A 12,500-nucleotide genomic window follows, 5' to 3' on the forward strand; every position below is an offset into this window, starting at 1 on the left:
ACCATAATTCCATCAAGCCGATCAGAGCACGTACTGACCGGTATAAAAGAGCCCCATACCGACATTTGTGGACTTAATCAACGACTAGTATTAACATTGTTGTACCTATTACTAAGCCTGCTGTTTTATTTGTCTGGTTTTTAATGCTTGTAACAACGTCTTCTCACTGTCATAGTATTATAATGTTATTTTCTTGTAGGCTGTATATTTTCAGCAGAAATGCTGCTATACCCAATAAACCGTAAATTATTATTATTATTATTATTATTATTATTATTATTATTATTATTATTATTATTATTATTATTATTATTATTATTATTATTATTATTATTATTATTATTATTATACACACACACATACACATACACACACACATGGCGCTGTGGTTAGAGCTCTGGCCTGCCACTACGGAGGTCCGGGTTCGACCCTCGCCCGGGGCTGAAATAATATCAGTATCGCAGCGCTGAGGGGTGTTACTCCAACTCTCGTGGGCGGGGAGTTGGGGGTGTGTGTGTGTGCAAGGTCATAGCATTACCCATAGATCGGACCTACGAGCTCTGAGCTCTCTTCCAGGAGGGAAATAGCTGTCGATCACGAGTCCAACACGTGATCCAAAGACCAAGTGAATACACACACACATACACACACACAAAGACACGCGTTTGTGCTCCCACACCCTGCCAACAGTACGCAATACATCTGCAGCAGTGTGGGGTGAAGCAGTACAAATATAATCTCGTGTTTTAGTCATCTTCGTTAGATGGATATGATAATATGTAATGGTGGGAAATGAAAATTTTGACGTGAAGTCCGGCTCTCAACTGATTAGGATCTACTAATGTGCAGACGTGTATCACATTATAACGCTTTATCATAACGTGTATATATATATATATATATATATATATATATATATATATATATATATATATATATATATATATATATATATATATATATATCTATTGTGTGTGTGTGTGTGTGTGTGTGTGTGTGTGTGTGTGTGTGTGTGTGTGTGTGTGTGTGTGTGTGTGTGTGTGTGTGTGTGTGTGTGTGTGTGTGTGTGTGTGTGTGTGTGTGTGTGTGTGTGTGTGTGTTAAAATGTTTTGTTATATCAACGAAAGGGCGAACTCCTTGGCGTGAGCAAATCTGGTATTGATCGTGTCCCCATCACCACCATTCTTTATTCAAGTTAAGTTTTGTATTTGAACCGAACACCTACGGTGATGTTTTTTATAAACTAACTTCGACAAAAATATATATACACAGTTTAAGTACACCAGTTCATTTGAAACAATAATCTTTGTCATATCCACCACAATTGTATTTCACTTGCTTCATACATGTAGTGGATTAGAGAAAAAAGTGAAATTTTATCGTAGATTTGGATTTTATTTTTGTCTTGGGGAGGACCCATTGAAGATGAACATGTTTTACTGTAAGAGGATCAGAACTTTGGTGGACACTGTCCTATACTTTTATAATGAATTAACATGAATTATGAATAGGCAGCCAAAGTTCCACTTTGTTTCATTAGGCTGAAAGAAATAAGGAAATAATCTCAAAATCCTTAATAAACGTTGTAGATACAAGTAAACCTAACACCTTGGTGTATGAGGGGCAGGGTCGTGAGGTAAACACCGAAAACATTTATTCAGTTTCCTTCACTGACGTTTCTTCCTCTCCTAGGACGTTCTTGTATTCCGTGGTATTGTAATTAATATGAAGTGTTAGTATTGATCAGTTTTTGTTTATTCTAACCGATCTTATTGCCTTACAGTCACTACAAATGAGACTATTTCCTACTCAGGAAGTCCAGCTTTTATGCCCCAAGGACACAAGATCCTAGCTCGCCTTGCGACGAACAAAAACCATTGTACAGTGTTTGTTCAAAAGTCATCGGTCAAACGAAAAGGTGAACAGGAAAAAAAGAGGAAATCGGTACAATTACGGAACAACTGTGTTGCCCCCTCCCCTTGAAATCCCCTACTCTCTCAAAAAAAGTGTATTGTAGTAAGGCCGATTTTTTTTTTATTATTGTTATTGAGTTACGATCAGTGGTCTTGGTGTTGACTACGGGAAAGGTGGACGGAAAGCGGCATTGAGAAAGGTTGAGACACAGGTTCTGGCGTTGCTTGGAAGGCGGTGACGGCAAAGGGGGGAAGGAGGCAGAAAGAAAGAAAGAAAGAAAGAAAAAACAAACAAAAAAAAGCAGGAGGAGGTGGTGGCCGCGGATGGAGCCGAAGGTGGGCCAGGGAATGATTTGTACCCGAGTTTGAAGTGGTTGTTGGTTTTCATTCCCTGATTCATGTCGTCCATTCAAGACCAAAAAGAAACTCACAAGAACGCTTTGGAGAATATGAGTGTCATGATTAAATTAGAATTATAAATGAGAAGACTGTCAAGATCTGTGAAGACATTAAAATTTATGTACAGATTAGGTGTTTGGAACTGAATACCGACACGCTGTGGAAGGTCCAAAATTCAAAATTACCAAACCACAGACGAGAGAAATCGCAGTTTGAAGAGGAAATCAGATCAGGTCAAATCCAAATTGGCTTAGTCCAGCGAAGTAATGTGTATCAGAGCTTAATATCAAGCACAGCTACGGTATGCTTAGTTTTGAGTAAATATTGGGTTATTGATAGAGCTCACGTGTCTTTGTCTACAATACTAATATCGGAAAAGCATAAATAAGTTATTGCATTTCCTAAATTTATATGTGTCACGGATATAAAGTTTTCTATTCACGTGAGGTAGAACACGAAGAAGCATAAGAAAAAATAAACGGATACATAAGAAAAGATAACTAGGACTTCGGAACCATTTCGCATTTTCGAACTGAATTTCCACGAACAGCAACCACAAGAACGCTCTTGGGTTCCGTCTCTTTACGCCGTTTGCTCTTCCTCGCCTCCTCCCGCCCGCCTCCTTGCCCTGACTTGCCCCCATCCACCACGGCTATCGGCGTAGTCCGATCCTGCCACGGTGGATCAACCGCTGCCCACGCACTTAAAGGATCCCCAAGGAAGGCGGATCCAGGCGCTCAAGCCACCATTTTGTTTTAAGTCGTGTCTCCCAAAGCCGCCAAGATTTTCGTGCCGGGGCGAGGGAAGATCATTCAACCCTTCACTATGGACTTGGACTCGAGTTTATTCAACAAACGCAAGTCCTCTATAGATGCCATTGTTCGGGGTAAGTGTCATTCCCTGTAGATGTATCCCTCCTTGGAATTTCCCATGCAGTCAGTTAGCAAATGTGTTAAGTAGGGTTCTTCTACCCCCGGCTTGTGAAGGGGAGATGATTGCTTTCTAGGTAGCGACAAGCAAGTCAACATTAAACGGACTATAGTTATACAGGAAGGTTCCAAAGAAGGGGTAAGTGTTGATTTGTTTTGTATGGAGCAGATCCCAGGCCTAAGAGGACGCATGCCCTTCTACTATGAACTTGTCACTTTATATGTACTATTTTCAGTCTTGCCCGTCAATATATCTAAAAGATATATATATACATACATACATACATATATATATATATATATATATATATATATATATATATATATATATATATATATACATATACCAAAGGCCTTCTTCCCCCCATACAAGAGAGGGAGCCAAAAACAAAGACACAAAAACCACTCCCACCCACTCCATCCCCTACATACTCCACTCCCCTCCACCCTCTTCCCTCCCCTTATCTTGGCACCTCCTGGATGACGGGTCATCCCTGCATCTTGTCCACCGCCATGGGTCAGAAGTAGTGCCGCAAGACACAACACACCCACAGCAAGGCCGCTTTATTAAATTGCCGACCCCCCTTCTCTCCGTCCCCTCATACAAAAAAGGAGAAGACGGGGAGAAATCCCTTCTGGCTGCGTCAATTTATTTCTCATACTCCCTTACACCCAATCCCCCACCCACTCCCCCCACGCATCACAGCATAATCCATACACAACCATTCACCATTCACCCCTATCATCTGTCCTCTCCCGTCCTTCCTCAACAGACATATCTTTAGTATTTGTGTTTTTCTTCTAGGAATTAAAGTCACCCATAATCAATTAGTCTGTATGTATATATATACATACATGCAGTGTTGTACAAATACTTTCCCGCGTTCGTGTACTTACCAATTGTACTATCATAGTGGAGATGGGTTGAACGCAAAATTTCGTGTATGTATATATAACTCGAGCATACAAATATATAAGAAAAGTTGCGCTCAACTTATATCTCTCTTGATGGAGCAATCGGTTAGGTCCCTAAAGCACTTATCACGCGCTAGCCGGGTTCGAGTCCTTGGCAGTACCGCGGTTCAATTTCTGCATGTTAGCCTCCATCGGGTATCCCGATGTTGATGGCTTAGAATTAAAGTGCATTATGGTTGATAATACATACATACATATACACACACACACACACACACACACACACACACACACACACACACACACACACACACACACACATATATATATATATATATATATATATATATATATGTGTGTGTGTGTGTGTGTATGTATATATACATATATATTCATACATATATAGATATATGTTTATATATATATATATATATATATATATATATATATATGTGTGTGTGTGTGTGTATGTATATATATAAATATATATATATATATGAATATATGTATATATATACACATACATATATATATATATATGTGTATATATGTATATATATATTTATATATATATATATATATATATATATGTGTGTGTGTGTGTGTGTGTGTGTGTGTGTGTGTGTGTGTGTGTGTGTGTGTGTGTGTGTGTGTGTGTGTGTGTGTGTGTGTGTGTGTGTGTGTGTGTGGGCGTGGATGTTTGTTTTACAGTTATGCATGATACCCCTCAGTCCTTCTTTCATGAGAGATTCATCAGTTGAGCTCGTTGCCCTACCATGAAGGAAAATGAGACGTAAACCAAGTTTTCTCTTTTTAAGAATTCGTGAATAATCAGGTAATCGTTCATGAAATACTGGTATATATGGTGCTATGAATGTGCTAAGACTGTTATTGTGTATTTCTAAATTATTTTTTCTATATTTGGAAAATACTTTTCATATTAGCTATATGTACATATTACCATGAAAATAGTGAAAGATAACTTGAGTATCTTTCCTTTACCATCCAATAATTTTCCTCTCCTTTCCTCCTTTCCATCCTCTTCCCCACTGTTATATTACCCTTTCCCTCCCCTCCCCTTTCTTCCTCTCCTCTCCTACCTCCCCTCCTCTCCCCTTTCTTTACCTTTCCCACCTTCATTACCTTTCCTTCTGTTCCTGTTTCTTCTCCTTTCCCCATTCCCTATCGTTCACTTTGCTCCCCTCCCCCCTTCCCTCCCCTCCCCAAATCTCTTATCCCTTTCCCTCCCGCTAAATTTCCTATCCCTTCCTCTTTCCTTTCCACACATCCCCTCCTATCTCCTGTCCTCCCTTACTCTCCACCATCCTCCCATATTTCTTTTTCCTCCCCTTCATTCTTCCCTCTATTCCTTTCTCCTCTTCCCCTTTCCTTCCTTCTTCTCCCCTCTCATACTTTATTCTCCCACCGTCAGTTCTCTCTTTAATGCCCTTTCCATTTATTTTCACTTTCTCGTTTTCTTTACTTCTCTGCTCTTTTTAGATTATTGCCTCCTTTTCTTTTACTTTCTCTCTCTCCCTCCGTCTCTCTCTCTCTCTCTCTCTCTCTCTCTCTCTCTCTCTCTCTCTCTCTCTCTCTCTCTCTCTCTCTCTCTCTCTCTCTCTCTCTCTCTCTCTTTCTCTCTATCTCTCTCTCTCTCTCTCTCTCTCTCTCTCTCTCTCTCTCTCTCTCTCTCTCTCTCTCTCTCTCTCTCTCTCTCTCTCTCTCTCTCTCTCTCTCTCTCTCTCTCTCTATATATATATATATATATATATATATATATATATATAGAGATATATATATATATATTTATATATATATATATATAACTATAACTATAACTATATATAAAACTATATATATATATATATATATATATATATATATATATATATCTATATTCACTCTACTTCTCCGCCTCCTTTCCTCTTTCCGTCCCTCCATCCCTCCCTTTTTGATTATCTGTTTTCTGTTTCCTTGTCTTTGTCAGTCGTTCCCTCCACCTTTTCTTTTTGCCGGACACTTTCTCCCTTTTTCCCCCACTCTTGTTGGCCCAATCCCGCCGGGGGCGTTTAATTCACATCCCGAACTCCAGCAGGAGCAGCTGCAGCAACGTCGTGGCCAAGTGTCCTGCTGATGAAATATACGAATGAAAACCTGAACGAGGAACAAGGCCTCTGCTTCTTGGAAGGTCTTGTCACAATAGGAAGATGCGAGGGATAGCGTGGCTCCAACGCATCACCTGTGGTTGGTGTGCCTTGGGATTTTTTTTTTCTTTCTTTTTCTTTCAGGAATTTTTTATATTTTTGTTTTAAGAATAAATACTTGCAGCAGAAAAAATGGTGTGCATTGGTTTTATTTTATTCAAGTTTCTCTCTCTTTTTTTTTTCTTTTTAATAATGAAATTTTGTTGCAGAAAGACGCAGTGGCCTATTTTTATTGGGATGAAAAAAAGAAATGGTGCAGGAATATTTCTCTTATACTTCAGTTTTTTCAAACCTCGTCCAACACTACTCCACACAGTTTCTAGTTCCTGGACAACGTAACATTTCTTCCCTGAGTGACCTAAGGGCCCAAACAGTGGCCGTTGCCGGTTAACTGAAGGTCGTGGGATTCCTACAAGAGCACAGAGCCAAAAGATTGATTTCTCAAATTTGCGTGTGGGTCAAGAGCTGATCTGAAGACTATTCTGGGGTGAGATGCACGTTATTCTAGATATTTAACATTGATAATTACGTTTATGAACATATATGTGTTTCTGTATTCATGGGGTTAATTTAGCGTTCAAAAGATGGGGACGTAGAGGATGATGCTAATGATGCAGTCTATCGTCCACGAACGAAGCCGTTTGGCTTGTGGACTCTTGCTACAGAGAATTCATTAACGCATACAAATTGAGAATAAAACGTAAGGGTAGGAACTTCAGGCGCCAGAGTAGGATTATATTAGTAATAACCAGCGTTTCTATCCTTTGATATGATATTCCACCCAAGAGGACAGTGGAAATGAGGGATAGTAGTGATCAGCACTTTTTTTGCTCATAACTGGAACAAATGATGCGTGACGCTGGCCCGTAGAGTCTCACTAAGGTTCCTAAGATATTGATTACGTATATCTCTTACAACTAGTACCTAATAATGAATTACAGGTAGATAGATAGATGGATAGATAGGTAGATAGATAGATAGATAGATAGATAGATAGAGAGAGAGAGAGAGAGAGAGAGAGAGAGAGAGAGAGAGAGAGAGAGAGAGAGAGAGAGAGAGAGAGGGAATATGGTTAAAGACGCGTGAAGATTGGGAAAATATTTCGAAAAAGAAATGGACGAAAAAAAGGAGATGGAAAAGCGTAAGAAAAAGGAACAAGTAAAAGAAATAAAAAGGGAAAAGAAAACTATTACAGGAGTACAATGGGCTGAATCGCAGAAAGGCCTTCATACCTCTATGGTACAGGTTTTGCTCTTTTTATTTATCTATTTATTTATTTATTTATTTATTTATTTATTTATTTATTTATTTATTTATTTATTTATTTATTTATTTATTTATTTATTTATTTATTTATTTATTTGTTTGTTTGTTTGTTTGTTTGTCTGTTTATTATTGTACTGCTACTGTCCCTCCGTTATGCTGTCCCCCAACCCCTTTTTGCTGTCCTGTACCATTTCTCTGAATATTCATTTCCTTGTTTCGCCTACCCTGTGGTGGGGGAAAAGAATGCTGCCACCAAGTATTCCCAATTAGATCGTAGGAGGTGAAAAAAAAAAAACGGGACGGGGATTAGGACTAGGTATCCTTCTCCCTGTAGCCCCACAGGGGACATTCCTAAAATAAAGTAAAGGCATAAAAGGGTCTAGGAGTTTTCCAACCAGTACCCTAAGGTTTGGGTCTTTTAATGTACGTGGATGTGGTACAGATGAGAGTAAAAAGGAAGAGATAGGTAGTATGTTTGTGAGAAGAAAGATGGATGTGCTGGCTTTGAGTGAAACTAAGTTGAGAGGGAAGGGCGAGTGCGAGTTTGGGAGTGTAGTTGGGAGGTTCTTAGGAGTGAAGAGAGGGCAAGGGAGAGAAGGGGTGGCTATACTAGTAAGTGAAGAGATAGGTAATCGTGTAGTGGAGTGGAAGGAGGTTTCTTTAAGGTTAATGTGGATGAAGGTGAAACTGGGAAAGGAGATGTGGGTTTTTGTAAGTGCATATGGGCCTGCTAGTGAGAAGAGTGTAGAAGAAAGGGAGGCTTTTTGGATAGAATTAAATGAGTGCATATAGGGATTAAGGAGGAACATCTATGTAGTTATATCGGGAGACCTTAATGCTAGGGTATGAAATGAACCAATAGATGGAGTGGTTGGTAAATGTGGAGTTCCAGGAAAGAATCGTAGTGGAGAGTTGATGGTGGAGATGTGACTAGAAAGAGAATTGATGATATCAAGTACAGTATTTTGGAAGAAAGTCAAACATAAGTACACATGGGAGAGGGTGGTGGATGGAAGGGTGGTAGATGGAGCGTTAATGGACTATGTAGCGGTAGATAGGAGTATAATAGGAAGAGTTAAGGGGAGAGAGTGGGGAGAATATCTGTTCATTTTTTGGTGGAAGGTAAGTTGAGAGTGGAGGATAGATGGAGAAAGAGGAAAAGGACAAAAGGTAGAGAGGTGCTTAGAGTGAACTGCTTAAATGAGAAAGAAAAAGAGAAGGAGTATAAGAAAAAACTGAGAGAGGATTGGGGGAGAGTGAAGGATAGAGTAGAGCTAGGAGTGGAAGAGGAATGGGGATGATTCAAGGAGGGAGTCACAAGGTGTGCAAAGATGGTGAGTGGAACAAGAAGAACGGGAGGAAATAGAAGGAAGGGTAGTGAGTGATGGGATGTAGAAACAAAGAAGGTTGTAGAAGGGAAGAAGCGAGCTTTCACAAATTGGTTACAAAATAGGACGAGGGAGTCATATGAGACGCACAAAGAAAAGAGAAGAGAAGTAAAGCACAAGATAAAGGAGGCAAAGAAGAGAGCAGATGTGAAATGGGCTAAGAGTATGACAAAAATTCTGAAAGTAGTAAAAAGATGTTTTGGAAAGAAATTAAAAGAAGAAGAGGAGGCGAATCAAGTAGAGAAGAAAAGGTAAACGAGGCAGATGGAGAGATCAAAATGGAAGAGAAGGCAGTAAGAGGAAGGTGGGCAGAGTATTTTAGGGAGTTGCTAAATGTGAAGGAGGATAGAGAGGGAAAGATAGCTGCAGTGGGAAATGCTAAGAAAATGAGAGTGATGAGTGAGGAAAATGGAGGAGAAATAAGGAAGGATGAAGTGAAGGCAGCAGTTAAGATGATGAAAGCAGGTAAGGCACCTGGTCTGGATGGATGCCATGCAGAATGTATTAAAAAAGGAGGTACAGTGATGGTGGACTGGTTGGTGAGGTTATTTGATGTTTGCTGGAGAGAGGGTAGAGTGCCAAAGGACTGGAGGAATGTCTGTATAGTTCCACTTTACAAGGGAAAAGGGGACAAGTGTGAGTGTAGTAGTTTCAGAAGGATTAGCTTATTAAGTGTAGTTGGGAAGGCTTATGGGAGGATCTTGATTGAGAGGATTAGGAGAGAAACAGAGGGAATAATTGTTGAGGAACAGAGTGGATTTAGGACAGGTATAGGTTGCGTAGATCAGATTTTTGTGGTAAAACAGATATGTGAGAAAGCTATAGGAAAAGGCAAAGATGTTTTTTGGGCTTTTATGGATCTGGAAAAGGCTTATGACAGGATAGACAGGAAGGCACTATGGGAGTTTTTGCAGATATACGGGGTAGGAGGAAAGCTTTGATAGGAGGAAAGCTTTTAGGAACAATCAAGAGTTTTTACGAGAGTAGTAGAGCGTGTTTCAGGATTAGAAATGGAGAGCGCGAGTGGTTCGAGGTAAGGTGGGACTTCGTCAGGGATGTGTTATGTCACTCTGGCTGTTCAACTTATACATGGATGGGGTGGTGCGAGAGGTAAATGCAAGGGTGGTGGGTCAGGGATTAGATATGGTTAAAGAAAATGGAGAAAAGTGGGAAGTGAGCCCTGTTGTTTGCTGACGACACTGCGCTTGTAGCAGGATCAGAGGAGGGATTAAGGAAGTTATTGACAGAGCTTGGAAGAGTGTGTGAAAAAAAGAAGTTGAAGTTAAATGTGGGTAAAAGATAGGTGATGAGATGTACAAGGGGTGAATATGGCAGCAAACTGGAAGTGAGCATTAAGGGAGAGACTGGAAGAAGTGGATAGTTTTAGATACTTGGGTGCGATTGTGGCAAGAAAGGGAGGAGTGGGGGTGGAGGTAGAATTTAAATTGAGAGGAGCGAGTGAGTGTCTTGGTGGATTAAAAAGTGTAATAAGAAATAGACATTTGGGAATGGATGCTAAGAGGAGACTGTATGAAAGGGGTGATTGTGCCGACAGCAATGTATGGGGCAGAAACATGGAACATAAGAGAGGAAGAGAGAAGGAGTTTGAATGTGTTTGAGATGAGGTGTCTGAGAAGTATGATAGGGGTTACTAGGCTGGATAGAGTGAGAAATGAGGAAGTGAGGAGGAGAACGGTGAAAAGGGTGTTGGGAGATTGGGTGGATGAAAGGGTATTGGGATGGTTTAGACACATGGAAAGAATAGTGAAGGAAGAGTAGTAAAAGAGGTGTGGAAGGCAGAAGTGGAGGGAGTGAACATGAGGGGGCGACCTAGGATGAGATGGATGGATGGGGTAAAAGGGGTTTTGGGGAAGAGGGGAATGTCTATGGAGGAATGACGGGACAGGACAGAAGACAGGGGTGAATGGAGAATGGTTGTATATGGATGAGGTTGTGATGCATGAAGTGGAATGGCGGGGGATGGGGAGTGAGGTAGTATGTGTGAGAAAAAAATTTATGCAGCCCGAAGGGATTTCTCCATGTCTTCTCCTTTTCTGTATTGGGGGGGGGGTCGCCAATTTTATGAAGCGGACTTGCTGTGAATGTGCTGTGTCTTACGACGCTGCTTGTGACCTAGGACAGTGGACAAGATGCAGGGATGACCCATCATCCAGCAGGTGCCAAGAAGATAAGAGGGAGGGTATAAGGTGGAGGGGAGTGGAGTGTATTTAGGGATGGAATGGGTGGGAATGGTTTTTATGCCTTTTTTTGGGGGGGGGGGGCTACCTCCCTTGTAAGGTAAAAAAAGCCTTTGATATATGTATGTATGTATGCGTAAGTAACCACTAGGAAAAGTAAACTAACGAAGCAGAGCGCTTTCGTATAATTACATCTTCAGTGCAGATACAAAGAAGGAATTATGATGTATGTATGTATGTATGTATGTATGTATGTATGTATGTATGTATGTATGTATGTATGTATGTATGTATGTATGTATGTATGTATGTATGTATGTATGTATTTGTTTGGTTGTTTGTTTATCCATTTGTTTATTAATTTATTCATCCAGCTCTGGGCGAGATGCAGGAATGACTCGTCATCCAGGATGAGCCAAGAGGGAGGGAGGGGGGTAAACGGGAGTGGAGTATATTGGGATGAAATGGGTGGAAATGGATTTCATGCCTTTGTTTTTTACTACCTACCTTCTAAGGTGGAAAAAGCCTTTGATATATATATATATATATATATATATATATATATATATATATATATATATATATATATATACATATATAATTGTATATTTGTATATATATGTATGTATGTATATATGCATATATAGATATATACATATATAATTGTATATGTGTATATACATGTATGTATGTATATATGCATATATATATATATGTATATATATACATATGTATATGTGTGTATATATACATATATTTATATATAGATATATATGTATATGAATATATATTTAATGGACCTTCACTTGATCCGATTTCATTTAGTGACCTCTGCTAAAAAGGATTTTCTTTTATACTAAACCTCAGGGTAAGAAAAATCAACTCGGGCTAATAAAATAGTTTGTTATATACCAGAACATCAGGTCGTTCTGCATAGTATTTCAGGAGTTAGAATAAAAAACAGCAGTAAGACACGAAAGGAAAACAAGGAAAATAGGAAATACGGTAGTAGAAGGCAACGCGAACCTGAGAGAATGCGTGAGAATGGAGGGCATTTTCATTGCCCTTAGCTGTTAATTAAATCGGATTTGTGGGAGAGTGGGTACGAATTATGATTTTCCTGTATAAAAGAACGTACAGCAAAGTAAAATGGTCTTGAAAACATAACTTTCCCTCCTCTATTATTTTTCTATTTTCTTTTTCTTTTTCGTTCTCCTTCTTTTTTCTTTCTCCTGTTTCTCTTCTCTTACCTCTTTCTATTTCTTCTTCTCTTTCTTTTCTCCTCTCT

The 12,500-nt window shown here is 39.5% G+C and overlaps 1 long non-coding RNA gene across 1 annotated transcript in view; it reads left to right on the forward strand.

Moving 5' to 3' along the window:
- Positions 1–12,500, forward strand: part of LOC143037692 (uncharacterized) — a 605,240-nt gene that overhangs the window by 191,618 nt on the left and 401,122 nt on the right. The window contains exon 2 of the long non-coding RNA XR_012967505.1: positions 1,784–3,198. This is a non-coding gene — a long non-coding RNA (uncharacterized LOC143037692). The remainder of the gene's footprint in view (positions 1–1,783; positions 3,199–12,500) is intronic.

The sequence above is a fragment of the Oratosquilla oratoria genome, chromosome 23 (genome assembly GCF_046742065.1).
Source record: "Oratosquilla oratoria isolate Oo_2021 chromosome 23, ASM4674206v1, whole genome shotgun sequence".
Taxonomy (NCBI): domain Eukaryota; kingdom Metazoa; phylum Arthropoda; class Malacostraca; order Stomatopoda; family Squillidae; genus Oratosquilla; species Oratosquilla oratoria.